This window comes from Scyliorhinus canicula, chromosome 14 (genome assembly GCF_902713615.1).
Source record: "Scyliorhinus canicula chromosome 14, sScyCan1.1, whole genome shotgun sequence".
Taxonomy (NCBI): Eukaryota; Metazoa; Chordata; class Chondrichthyes; order Carcharhiniformes; family Scyliorhinidae; genus Scyliorhinus; species Scyliorhinus canicula.
Window position 1 is genome coordinate 40,294,322 of NC_052159.1, and position 13,651 is coordinate 40,307,972.

Sequence of the window (13,651 nt, forward strand, 5' to 3'; positions counted from 1 at the left end):
CAATACATGATATCGTATTTGTAGGTGGAGAGTTCGATCCTCCACCTCTGGATTTTATCATTTTTAATTTTGCCCCTTTGCGAGTTGTCAAACATGAGGGCAACCGATCTTTGGTCGGTGATGAGGGTGAACCTTCTACCTGCGAGGTAGCGCCTCCAGTGACGTACAGCCTCCACAATGGCTTGTGCTTCCTTTTCAACCGAGGAGTGTCGAAGTTCTGAAGCGGAGAGGGTTCGGGAGAAAAATGCGACTGGTCTCCCTGCCTGATTCAATGTGGCTGCAAGAGCGACCTCTGAGGCATCGCTCTCAACCTGAAAAGGGACGGATTCATCCACCGCCCACATGGCCGCTTTGCCGATGTCCTCCTTGATGCAGTTGAAGGCCTGGTGAGCCTCAGCTGACAGGGGGAAAAGTGTGGCTTTAAATAGTGGGCGGGCTTTGTCCGTGTGGTGAATTATAAACACTAATAATCCACATATTGTACAACATGTGTTGAGCCTGTACCTTGTGCTAGATCATGTGTAGTTGCACGGCTCTACCCATAGGGGGAGATGAGGAGCTTGTACTGGGCTCCACCCTTGGCTCCGCCCATGGCTCCGCCCATGGCTCCTCCCCCTAACCGGAAGTATAAAGGTTGCTGTTGTGAGCCTGCCTGCCAGTTCATCTAGAGTTCATCTCATCACAGGCAGGCTCTGTTGTAAGACGATTAAAACCACTGTTCGCTTCTAACCACGTGTCGCGTGAATTGATGGTCTCATCAATTTAATCGTCTTAAGAAACAGTAAGGAATGACCATGGAATCAGCCCTCAAACCTGATCGACTGGAACACAACCCACAGGATGCAGAGGCGAAATAAATCTTTTCACAATGGCTCCGATGTTTTAAGGCCTACCTGGCTGAAGCAAGCACTAAAGAAACTACGGAGGTGCAGAAACTCAGCCTACTGCACGCAAGGGTGAGCCATCGTATATCTACTCAACTTAATTGTACCGGCTCATAATCAGAGGCCCTGGCCCGACTCGACAGAATGTACGTGAGGCCCGTCAATGAGGTCTACGCGCACCACGTTTTTACTACTCGCCGCCAGCGCCCCACAGAATCGCTAGAAGAATTCCTAAGAGACTTAAAAACCTTATCCCGGGACTGTAATTACCAAGCTGTAAATGCTGCAGAACATAGGGAACTCGCTGTCCGCGATGTATTTGTTGCAGGCCTCATATCCAATTACGTGCGCCAGCGGTTGCTTGAGAAGGGGGCCCAAAATTAAAAGACACTGTAGAACGTGCCACTACTATGGAGGTCTCGTTCCACAGCCTCACCTCGTTCCCCGCGATCCCGTCATGGGCCCCCGACCAGCGACTACCCCAGGCCTGCGCTGCGCGGCCACCCAGCCACTATGCTACTCCAGTCTGCCACTTTTGTGGCCAGCCCCAGCACCCGCGGCAGCACTGCCCGGCCCGCAACGTGACCTGCAGCAGCTGCGGTCGCAAAGGACACTATGCCAGAGTATGTCTGGCGAAGAAAGCTCCAGCCTCAAACCCTCCTGCAGCCCAGAGCACTCACTCCCTGAATTCGCAGGCCCGCAGGCCCCGTAACGCAGCGGCCTGTACTCCGACTCCGACCCCACCCACCACGTGAGACCCATGGGGGCCGGCATCTTGGCAAACCCCCACCACGCGGCCAGCCACGTGCGACTCATGGGGGCCGCCATCTTGGACGCCATCTTCCTCGCCGCCCACCACGTGCGATCCCGGGGGCGGCCATCTTGGGCTCCATCCTCTCCAAACTCAGCAACCCAGATCGAAGACTGCGACCTCAGCGGGCCTTCATCATGGGGCCACTCCAGCACAACTGATCGAGGCGCCGACTACCCACAACTCAGCGCGGTCACGTTGGACCAGTCACGTCCAAAACACCTCCGCAACTCCATGATGACCGTTAAAATCAACGGGTACAGTACACCCTGCAGGACAGGGTGTTTATCAGAACCGAGGTCCGGAGGCTCCTGCGTGAGGGGATCATAGAGGCCAGTAACAGCCCCTGGAGAGCTCCGGTGGTGGTCGTCAAGACCGGGGAAAAATTCCGCATGGTCGTGGACTATAGTCAGACCATTAATCGGTTTACGCTCCTCGATGCGTACCCCCTTCCCAGGATTGCAGACATGGTGAATCAGATCGCCCAGTATCGTATTTTCTCCACGGTGGATCTTAAGTCTGCATACCACCAGCTCCCAATCCGCCCGGAGGACCGTTACTACACGGCGTTCGAGGCCGATGGCCGCCTCTTCCATTTCCTCCGGGTTCCCTTTGGTATCATGAACGGGGTCTCGGTGTTCTAACGAGCAATGGACTGAATGGTGGACCAGTACGGGCTGCGGGACACGTTTCCGTATTTGGATAACGTCACCATCTGCGGCTATGACCAGCAGGACCACAATGCCAACCTCCATCGATATCTCCAGACGGCCCAGAAACTCAACCTCACTTACAACATGGAGAAATGCGTTTTCCGCACAACCAGGCTAGCCATCCTCGGCTATGTCGTGGAAAACGGAGTCCTGGGCCCAGACCGTATGCTCCCTCTTAGAACTCCCTCTCCCTCATTGTCCCAGGGCCCTCAAACGGTGCCTGGGATTCTTTTCATACTATGCCCACTGGGTCCCTCAATATGAATTATAAACACTAATAATCCACACTGTATTGTACAACATGTGTTGAGCCTGTACCTTGTACTAGATTATGTGTCATTGTGCAGCTCTACCCATAGGGGGAGATGAGGAGCTTTAGGCTCCTCCCCCTAACCGGAAGTATAAAGGTTGCTGTTGTGAGCCTGCCTGCCAGTTCATCTAGAGTTCATCTCGTCACAGGCAGGCTCTGTTGTAAGACGATTAAAACCACTGTTCGCTTCTAACCACGTGTCGCGTGAATTGATGGTCTCATCAACGGGGAAGATGTAGACTGGGTGGTCACGTGGATGCTGGGACGACGCGGTTACAAAAGGGGTAACCTGTCAGGAGCACAGGTGTTCTCCCCGAGGCACGGGCAGTAAGAGCTGCTCAGTATTATCTCAGCCTTTATGTTGTTAGTCCCTGGTTGCCAGTTATTGCAACTCAGTACTTATACAATAATGATGCCAAATAAAAATGTTCTCGTAAACACACTTCAGATTTCCCTCCTCTCTGCCCTTTTATTACTGCAGGAGCTGTTGCAAGCAAGGTGACCTTTCATCTGAATAACTTGACTGCAAAAGAAAACTGGCATTTTTAAAGAAAAATTAGGGACAGGTTAAATTTCTACTTATCTTTGATAAAGCCAACATGAGGCTTTTCTTTGAAGATCACAAAAGCACACATTATAAAGTCAACAAAACAAGTCGTCAGAAAGCATATATGAACTAAACTTTAACAATTAACATCATGTCCAGACACGTATCAGACATCCACAATTCCCATTTTCTGTCTGGGTGAATGGATAAGTCCTGAGTTCCTGCCCGCCTCCAGCTCACTTCAGTTTGTTATTTCCTCCTAAAGAAACTCTCGCAAAGCTGCTGAAGTTAAACAGACGGCGGTCTAATTGTTGAAACTTTGTACTCGCTCTCAGCCACCTCCACTTCTTGAATGATGGGGAGGTTGCAAACGTGGGCCGGTTGCTGAGCAGCTGCTGGAATCAGGTGACAGTGCAGTCCAATAAGCGCTCGCCAGGGGTTGTTTTGTCGATTTCTGTGTGACAGTTCGCGGCCGTCGCTAAGTTACAGAAACCGACCGCGTTCCAATTCCGGTCAACGTTCCAAACACGCCTCCAGCAGCAGCAGCCCTCAGATCGACTCACCATATTCCAGGAGGTACGTGGACTTTGTGGTTTTAATACGCCGATCGCTGTTTTGTTCAATAAAGTTCACATTCTGAGTGAGCACTCAGGAAAACAAGGTGACTCGATTGCATTTAAACTTCTGTAGGGAATAGGCAAAGCAAGCTGGAAACACACTTCCATTGTGGAACAATGAGATGGACTTGTTGCCAAACAGAGCCAGTCGAAGCTCACGTTTGAAAGCCACACCAAACTGAGTCTGGTTTCCAAAACCCGGCCAACGCTGATCTTAAAAAATATCCTGTCGTGGTTTTTATCTTACAATTTTTTATCTTACAAAGGTGAAAATTTTAGAAATGTTACTGTTTTTTACTGTGAGCATTGACATACTATTGTATTCAGGGCCCATGGTTTTAGTGTGTTCAGTACTTGACTAGACGAAGTCAACATGAAAGGGAAATCATGTGTGACAAACCTATTGGACTTTATTTTGCAGACTTAACAAGTAGAATAGATAAGGGTGAACCAGTGGATGTGGTGTATTTGGATTTTCAGTAAGTTTTTGATAAATTCCCAGATAAAAGATTAGTGTACAAAATGAAAGCACATGGGATTGTGGTAATATATCGTCATGTATTGAGATTTGGCTAGCAGGAAACTGAGAGTAGGAATAAATGGATCATTTTCGAAGTGGCAGGCTCCCTCAGGGATCAGTGTTGGCGACCCACCTTTTCACAAGGTATATCAATGATTTGGATGAGGGAACCAAAAGTAATATTCCCAAGTTTGCTGATGACATGAAACGTGGTTGGAATATGAATGGTGAGGAGAATGTTCAGAGGCTTCATGGGGCTTTAGACAAGTTGCATGAATAGGTAAATACGTGGCAGATGCAGTATAACATGGATAGTTGTGAAGTTATCCACTTCTGACAGAGAAACAAAATGGCCGAGTATTATCTAAATGGGGATAGATTGGAAAATATTGACATAGAAAGGGACTTGGGTGTCCAAGTACACCTGTCACTGAATGCAAGCGTGCAGGTAAAACAAGCTGTTAGGAAGCCAAATGGTATGTTGGCCTTCATTGCAAGACCACTTAAGTACAGGAGAAAGGGTGCCTTACTGCAGCTGGATAGGGCACTGGAGTGTTGTGTGCAGTTTTGGTTTCCTTATCTAAGAAAGGATAATACTTAGCACGGAGGAAGTACAGCAAAGGTTTACCAGAACATTTCCTGGCATGGCAAGATTGCCGTGTGAGGAGAGATTGGGTCAACTGGCCCTGTATTCACTCAAATTTAGAAGAATGTGAGGGGATCTAATTGAATGGTGTAAAATTCTGATAGGGCTGGATAGACTGGAGGCAGGGATGTCATTTCCTCTGGCTGGGGGATGTATAACCAGGGGTCACTGTCCCACAATATGGGGCAGGCCATTTCGGACTGAAGTTGGGAGAAACATCTTTATTCAGAGGGTGGTGAACCTGTGGAATTCTCTGCCACAGAAGGCCCTGGAGGCCAAGTCACTAAATATATCTAAGAAGGAAACAGGTAGATTTCGAGACTCTAAAGATATCAAGGGGTAGTGGGAGAGCGTTGGAGTATGGAGCTGAGGGTCAGCCATGATCGCCTTAAATGCGGAGCAGGCTCGGAGGGCCAAATGAACTACTCCTGCTCCTATTTTCTATGTTCCCATTTTTCCACTGAATGACATCCGAACCATTGTGCATTCATGTAAAACTGGCAGTATTTAATACAATTAAAGCATCAGAATCAAGTAACCTGTATTCTACAGCAAATTTAACATTTGCTCCATGCTTCTGTCTCACCATATTTGCGCAGGTCATAGTACTGAGCTTTCAGTGGTTAAGTTACTGCCATAGGTAGTGAATCAGTGAACAAACATGGTATCTGTCCAGTAAAAGAAAATGTCTTATTCTCTGTCAATGGAGAAAGCATTTTAATATTCATGATTAGCCTTATAACTTTTCACTGGCCTGTTACCAATGTCACTGTATACAACACGTATTAATACATTTTTATGGTATTGTCTCAACATACTCTATTTAAATACTAATTAGACAATTGCAACAACATCTGGATTTCTCACACTTTTGTACCCTTCTCCATCTACTACTACCTCAGCAAGTGGTCATCACATATTTCCTCTGATACTGTCTTTGTTTGATGGGCTGTTTAGCACTGGTTCCTGGAAAGCTACATTTTAAGGAGTATGATCCATAAGCCCATCATTGTGTCTAATGCTGTGAAATGTGGTTAATTGTTACTCGAGGACTGAGAAAATCTGTACTAGAAACTTAATTGTTAACACTTCACCTAAAATGGTCTTCCTCAGCATCCATTTTTATTCAGCTTCAAAAAGTAGATAGCGTCAACATAAACTCCCACTGGCAATGACTCCTTGCAAGAATGAAACTTCACTTCACTCACTCACTCCAGGTAAGCATGATGGGGCAGCAGGGTAGCATGGTGGTTAGCATAAATGCTTCACAGCTCCAGGGTCCCAGGTTCGATTCCCGGCTGGGTCACTGTCTGTGTGGAGTCTGCACTTCCTCCCCCTGTGTGCGTGGGTTTCCTCCGGGTACTCCGGTTTCCTCCCACAGTCCAAAGATGTGCGGGTTAGGTGGATTGGCCATGCTAAATTGCCCGTAGCGTCCTAATGAAAGTAAGGTTAAGGTGGGTGTTGTTGGGTTACGGGTATAGGGTGGATATGTGGGTTTGAGTAGGGTGATCATGGCTCGGCACAACATTGAGGGCCGAAGGGCCTGTTCTGTGCTGTACTGTTCTATGTTCTATGTTCTATGTCTATGTCTATGAATTACAGAAAAAATAAATCCCTGTCAACCTGCACCTTAATACAGAACTCAATAAAACCTCCGCTAGATCATTCTCAGTTGCAATTTATATATAGGCAATAGCCCAATTGTTACAAGTAAGCTCCCAGCCACTTACAACATCAACTAATTAACTTACTATCAGCGGACACAGAGGAACCTAACGGCCGGAGAATTCCGGTCAAGATCTTGCATGTGAAATAAATTTGCCTCTTTTCGCTGGCTGAGTTAACTGTTGGATTTGGACACGGTTCTTTCTTAATAATAATAATCGCTTATTGTCACAAGTAGGCTTCAATTAAGTTACTATGAAAAGCCCCTAGTCGCCACATTCCGGCGCCTGTTCGGGGAGGTTGGTACGGGAATTGAACCAGCGCTGCTGGTCTTGTTGTGCATTACAAGCCAGCTCTTTAGCCCACTGTGCTAAACCAGCCCCTTTCCTCTGGCTGCGTGTGATCCTTCTGATCCCAGACTGCCTTTTTGTGTTCCCTTGTATACGAATAAGATGTCGGCTCCCTTTCTGCCTAGTTTTGGTCATGTGCTGACAGTTTTGGTGTAGATCCAGCTAAAAAAGGGAATGAGGACCCGGTGAAAGGTAATCGGACCCTGTGCGTGTATGATGCTGTTGCTGAAATAAAGGACCTTTAAGAAGCTTGTGAGAGTCCCCTGGCTTTATCAAACTGGCGACAATGATGAATTGCATCTGTTGGCATCTTGCTTGTTCGACTGAGCTACCTACCCGGAATTTGTTTTTTACGTGTGGACTACGGTACAGAGTTTTTGTTTTGTTGTGTTTTGTCTTTCGGAGTCTGTAATATCATGGAAGGCAAGTGCCTAGTTGGGTTTTTGCTGCCGGTTTGTGAAGTGTGTCCGCTGGGAGTGATCTGGGGCGAAATACTCCCCTACTCAGGCACCGTGCCTCCCCAAAGGTGCAGAATTCTCCGCACCTTTAGGGGCTAGGTGCGTGCTGGAGTGGCTCCCGCTATGCCGATTGGCGCCAAAACCGGCGGCAACGGCCTTTGGCGCCGCCGGCCGGCGTCGGGGCTGGCTGAAAGGCCTTCGCCGGTTGGCGTGAGTCCGCGCATGCGCCGGCGCGTCAGCGGCCGCTGACGTCACTACCGGCGCATGCGCAGTTGGGGGGGTCTCTTCCGCCTCCGCCATGGTGGAGGCCGTGGCGGCGGCGGAAGAAAAAGAGTGCCCCCACGGCACTGGCCCGCCGGCCGATCAGTGGGCCCTGATCGCGGGCCAGGCCACTGTGGGGGCCCCCGGGGTCCGATCGCCCCGTGCCCCCCCCGAGGACCCCGGGAGCCCGCTCGCGCCGCCAATCCCGCCGGCACAGAGGTGGTTTAAACCACATCGGCGGGATTGGCCTGTCAGCGGCGGGACATCGGCCCATCGCGGGCCGGAGAATCGCCGCGGGGGGCACGCCGATCGGCGGGGCGTGATTTCCGCTCCCGCCGATTCCTGGGTGGCGGAGAATTCCGGCCATGGCGGGGGCGGGATTTACGCCAGCCCCGGGCGATTCCCCTACCCTGCGGGGGGTCGGAGAATTCCGCCCCTGGAGTCTGACGTGTCTGGCAGTACCGGAAGCGGTGACTTCTGTCTCTGTCTATCATTATTTCGTGATGCTGGCAGTCTGGACCACCAGGGAGTTTGTTCTCGAGTTTCCGCTGCCCTTTTGGAACGTCATTCTCGTCGTGAGTGTAGAGGTACTGTAAGAATGTCGGGGCGACAGCTCCCTGGGCATTTTGGTAGGTGCTTTAATTTTAGGTAAACTTTAGAGTGCCTTTTTTTTTAAAATTAAGGGCATTTGGGTGTTACAGGACGTTGTCCGATGGTCCCCCCCCCCCCCCCACCCACCCTGTTCCCTCTGTGACTGGAAGACATGCCATGCCGATTGGGCCTTGGCTTGGTGGGTCCGATGCCATGGCGCACGCCATCCCCGGGTTTGGCTGTTGGCAACTGTGGTGAATCACAGTAGCGTAATTCACACTATGTTACATATGTTGTACTATGTCTCTGTAAGCTCGGCACACGAGCAGTTGCGCTGCTCTGCCACTAGGGGGAGATGCACTGGGAGTGTATGGGAGTTTGTACTGGGCTCCACCCTTGGCTCCACACACGACTCATCCCCCTAACCGGAAGTATAAAGGTTGATGCTGAGAGCCTGCCTGCCAGTTCATCTGGAGTTCATCTTGGCACAGGCAGGCTCTGTTGTAAGACGATTAAAACCACTGTTCACTTCTAACCACGTGTCGCGTGAATTGATGGTCTCATCAATTTAATCGTCTTAAGAAACAGTAAGGAATAACCATGGAATCAGCCCTCAAGCCTAATCGACTGGAACCCGACCCGCAGGATGCAGAGGCGAATATAGAGTGAGATCCCCTATTTTTGGATTCCACCAGTCCCCCGAACCCCTGAAAATGTAATCAAGTATTTATTTTTACACTCGATGCCTTTGTAAAATAATGAGATTCTTTCTATTAATGATGTACCTCTGAGCTCGACTGTCGAGTCAGAGAGAATGAGATGTAATGATGCTGCTGTGTGAATGATTAAGGATTTAGAATGTTGTAGAATGTTTAAATATGAGATGAGAATAGTTTATTGAGGATAGTTAGAGGTTCCCGATTCCAATTGGTAATGCATGTCCCCTTTGACATAGCGCCAATCAGAAATTGTTAGTTAAAATTTTTTTGCCATAATTGAGGAAAGTATAGAAGTCATGGAACTTGCTGAGGTCAGGGAACCCAAAGACACCGTACTTGGGTGATCCTTCATGATTTCTCACGAGGATCACAAGGAGCAAGTGTAGCCACCAAAGTTGGCCATTCCCTCAATACAAAATGGAGGAACGCAAAGCTTGCAGGGTAAAATGGACAAAGTTTGCAGCACAAGCAGGCTGCAACAAGCCACTGTGTATTCTGTCTGCTAAGAGAGCAGACAGCACCGAAACGAACATTCCGCATACTAATGAGGCAATCTCCGGGACAGTTAGCATAGTAATGGAACGATCCCAGAGACAGCACGGTAGCATTGTGGATAGCACAATCGCTTCACAGTTCCAGGGTCCCAGGTTCGATTCCGGCTTGGGTCACTGTCTGTGCGGAGTCTGCACATCCTTCCCGTGTGTGCGTGGGTTTCCTCCGGGTGCTCCGGTTTCCTCCCACAGTCCAAAGATGTGCAGGTTAGGTGGATTGGCCATGATAAATTGCCCTTAGTGTCCAAAATTGCCCTTAGTGTTGGGTGGGGTTACTGGGTTATGGGGATAGGGTGGCGGTGTTGACCTTGGGTAGGGTGCTCTTTCCAAGAGCCGGTGCAGACTCGATGGGCTGAATGGCCTCCTTCTGCACTGTAAATTCTATGAATGGACACAAATAGGGAAGTGATTGCAACAGTGTATGGGAAACCAGACACCCCAGCACCAGTGGGGTTCGAAGACAAAGCACCTGAAGGCCCGCCCAGTAGCCGAGGGACAGCCTCAGTATTGGGGGGATTCAAACAAATCGATTGGGAAGAGACCCAATCGATCCTCAGCAGATAGAGGGTCCGCCCAAAAGGGCGCGAAGCCCTAGGACCTATAAAAGGCAGGTCCCAAACTTAGTTCGTTCTTCTTGACCAGCCTTCCTCTCTTGACCAGCCCTCTCGACCTGCCTTTACCGAAGAAGACCTTGACCGAGAGAGAGGAGAGGTTCGGACAGCAGCCGCCAGCAAGTAAGTGTCTCACAACAATCGCTACCAGAGATAGACACTCCTGACACCTTTTAACCCGTACCAACCTGAAGTCTGTGGACCCAGTGCAGAGGAAGAGGCCTTGTCCCCTGATCCGGCAGTTCCTTATTCAGATAAGTATTGGTCTATTTAGTGGTAGGAATAGTTTAGTCATCTTAGCGTGTGCATGAGTTGTATAATTGTATTATAATAAACTCATTTGTTTGAACTTACTAATTGGTGTATGGTTTTATTGCTTTGAACTTGACCTTGAAACTTGTGGCGGTATCTTAACGATACCTGGCGACTCCAAAGCTAACGAACGAAACAGAGCCAATTTGAGTGTTAAGCACACTCACCCAGAACGAGCAACACCATCTTCCTCACCGCCCGCCACGCTCAGTCAACGGGGGTCGCCATCATGGCTGCCATCTGCTAACCCGCTCGACGCGTACGATCAACAAGGACAGCCATCGCGGAGCCGCCCTAGCACCTCCGACCACGCCGACTACCTGCAACTCAGCGCGGTCACCCTGGACCAGTCGCGACCCAAGCACCTACGGAGCTCTATGATGACCGTCCGGGTAAACGGGCATGAGACGCCTTGCCTTTTCGACTCCGGGAGCACAGAGAGCTTCATTCACCCGGACATGGTAAGAAGCTGCTTGCTCACAATTTTCTCAGCGCACCAAACCATCTCCCTCGCCTCTGGGTTGCACTCAGTGCAAATCCAAGGGTGCACTACCGGAACCCTAGCAATACAGGGCGTCGAATACACCAATTGTAAATTATATGTGCTCCCAGACCTCTGTGCTCCTCTCCTATTGGGACTAGATTTCCAATGCAACCTCAGGAGCCTAACCCTGAAGTTCGGGAGGCCCCTACCCCCACTCACCATATGCAGCCTCGCGACCCTAAAAGTCGACTCTCCCCCACTCTTCGCAATCCTCACCGCTGACTGCAAACCGGTCGCTACTAGAAGCAGGCGGTATAGCCCACAGGACAGGACTTTTATCAGGTCCGAGGTCCAGCGACTCTTGTGGGAGGGAGTCATCGAGACCAGCAATAGCCCCTGGAGAGCTCAGGTGGTGGTCGTCAAGACCGGGGAAAAGAACCGGATGGTTGTAGATTACAGCCAAACCATAAACCGGTACACGCAACTCGATGCGTACCCCCTTCCCCGGATTGCAGACATGGTTAGCCAGATCGCACACTACTGGGTGTTCTCCACGGTGGATCTGAAGTCTGCATACCACCAGCTCCCAATCCACCCGGAGGACAACCACTACACGGCTTTTGAGGCAGGCGGCCACCTTTTCCACTTCCTCTGGGTCCCCTTTGGCGTCACGAACAGGGTTTCGGTGTTCTAAAGAACAATGGACCGAATGGTGGACCAGTACAGGCTGCGGGCCACATTTCCGTACTTGGACAATGTCACCATCTGCGGCCATGATCAGCAGGACCACGACGCCAACCTCCACAGATTTCTCCAAACTGCTCAAACCCTAAACCTCACGTACAACAAGGAGAAATGCGTTTTCTGCACAACCAGACTAGCCATCCTCGGCTACGTCGTGGAAAACGGGGTTCTAGGACCCGACCCTGACCGTATGCGCCCCCTCCTGCAACTTCCCCTCCCCCACTGCCCCAAGGCCCTGAAGAGGTGCCTCGGGTTCTTTTCATATTATGCCCAGTGGGTCCCCAACTATGCGGACAAAGCCTGCCCACTAATCAAGGCCACCATCTTCCCACTGGCAACTGAGGCCCGCCAGGCCTTCAGCTGCATCAAGGCGGACATCGCCAAAGCCGCGATGCGCACGGTGGACGAGTCCATCCCCTTCCAGGTGGAGAGCCACGCATCAGAGGTCGCTCTCGCCGCTACCCTCAATCAAGCAGGCAAACTGGTAGCTTTTCTTTCACGCACCCTCACCACCTCTGAAATTCGACACTCCTCAGTCGAGAAGGTGGCCCAAGGCATCGTTGAAGCTGTGCGGCACTGGAGGCACTACCTCGCTGGTAAGAGGTTTACCCTTGTCACCGACCAATGATCGGTAGCCTTCCTGTTTGGCAATACGCAGCGGGGCAAAATCAAGAAAGATAAGGTCTTGAGGTGGAGGATCGAACTCTCCACCTATAATTATGATACAATATATCGTCCTGGGAAGCTCAACGAGCTCTCAGATGCCCTGTCACGCGGCTAATGCGCCAGCTCGCAAGATGACCGACTACGGGCTATCCATGATGACCTCTGCCACCCGGGGGTCACCCGGCTTATCCACTATATCAAGACCCGCAACATGCCCTACTCCACCGAGGAGGTCAGAGCCATGACCAGGGACTGCCAGATCTGTGCAGAGTGTAAACCGCACTTCTATCGACCAGATAAGGCCCACCTGGTAAAGGCATCTGACCCTTTGAGCGCCTCAGTATCGATTTCAAAGGGCCCTCCCCTCCAATAACCGCAATACATATTTCCACAATATTATTGATGAGTTCTCCCGCTTCCCCTTTGCAATCCCTTGCCCCGACATGACCACGTCCACCGTCATTAAAGCCCGACATAGTGTCTTCACCCTGTTTGGTTTCCCCAATTATGTCCACAGTGACCGGGGCTCATCGTTCATGAGCGACAAACTGCATTCGTACCTGCTCAGTAAGGGCATCGCCTCGAGCAGGACTACCAGTTATAACCCCAGGGGAAACAGGCAGGTGGAGAGGGAAAACGCGACGGTCTGGAAGACCGTCCTACTGACCCTGCGGTCCAGGAATCTCCCAGTTTCTCACTGGCAGGAGTTCCTCCCCGATGCGCTCCACTCTATTAGGTCCCTACTGTGCACGGCCACAAACGAGACCCCTCATGACCGCCTATTTGTTTTCCCCAGGAGATCCACCTCAGGGGCCTCGCTTCCGTCCTGGCTGAAGACACCGTGGCCGGTCCTACTCAGAAAGCACGTCAGGAGCCATAAGTCCGATCCTCTGGTAGAGAGGGTCCAGCTCCTGCACTCCAACCCCCAGTACGCTTATATTGAACACCCCGATGGCCGACAGGATACGGTCTCCCTCCGGGACCTGCCTCCCGCCGGTTCCATCACCACCACCACCGCCCCTCCACCATATCCCGCTCAACCTACCATGACCAGCGCCCCCGCCGCTATATGGCTCCCGCGCTCCCTCCCGCCCGCCATTCCCCCTTCACCGATCCACAGGAATGAAGCTCCAGAAGAGACGCTCCCGGAGTCGACGTCTGTACCCGCACCAGCGCCCTCACTATCGATGC

The 13,651-nt window shown here is 50.8% G+C and overlaps 1 protein-coding gene across 1 annotated transcript in view; it reads left to right on the forward strand.

The window, feature by feature from the left end:
* Positions 1 to 3,520: 3,520 nt before the first annotated feature.
* The window catches only part of trmt9b (tRNA methyltransferase 9B), a 53,856-nt gene continuing 43,725 nt past the window's right edge, over positions 3,521 to 13,651 (forward strand). The window contains exon 1 of the mRNA XM_038818780.1: positions 3,521 to 3,841. The gene's annotated coding sequence lies outside the window, so the exon portion shown is untranslated. The remainder of the gene's footprint in view (positions 3,842 to 13,651) is intronic.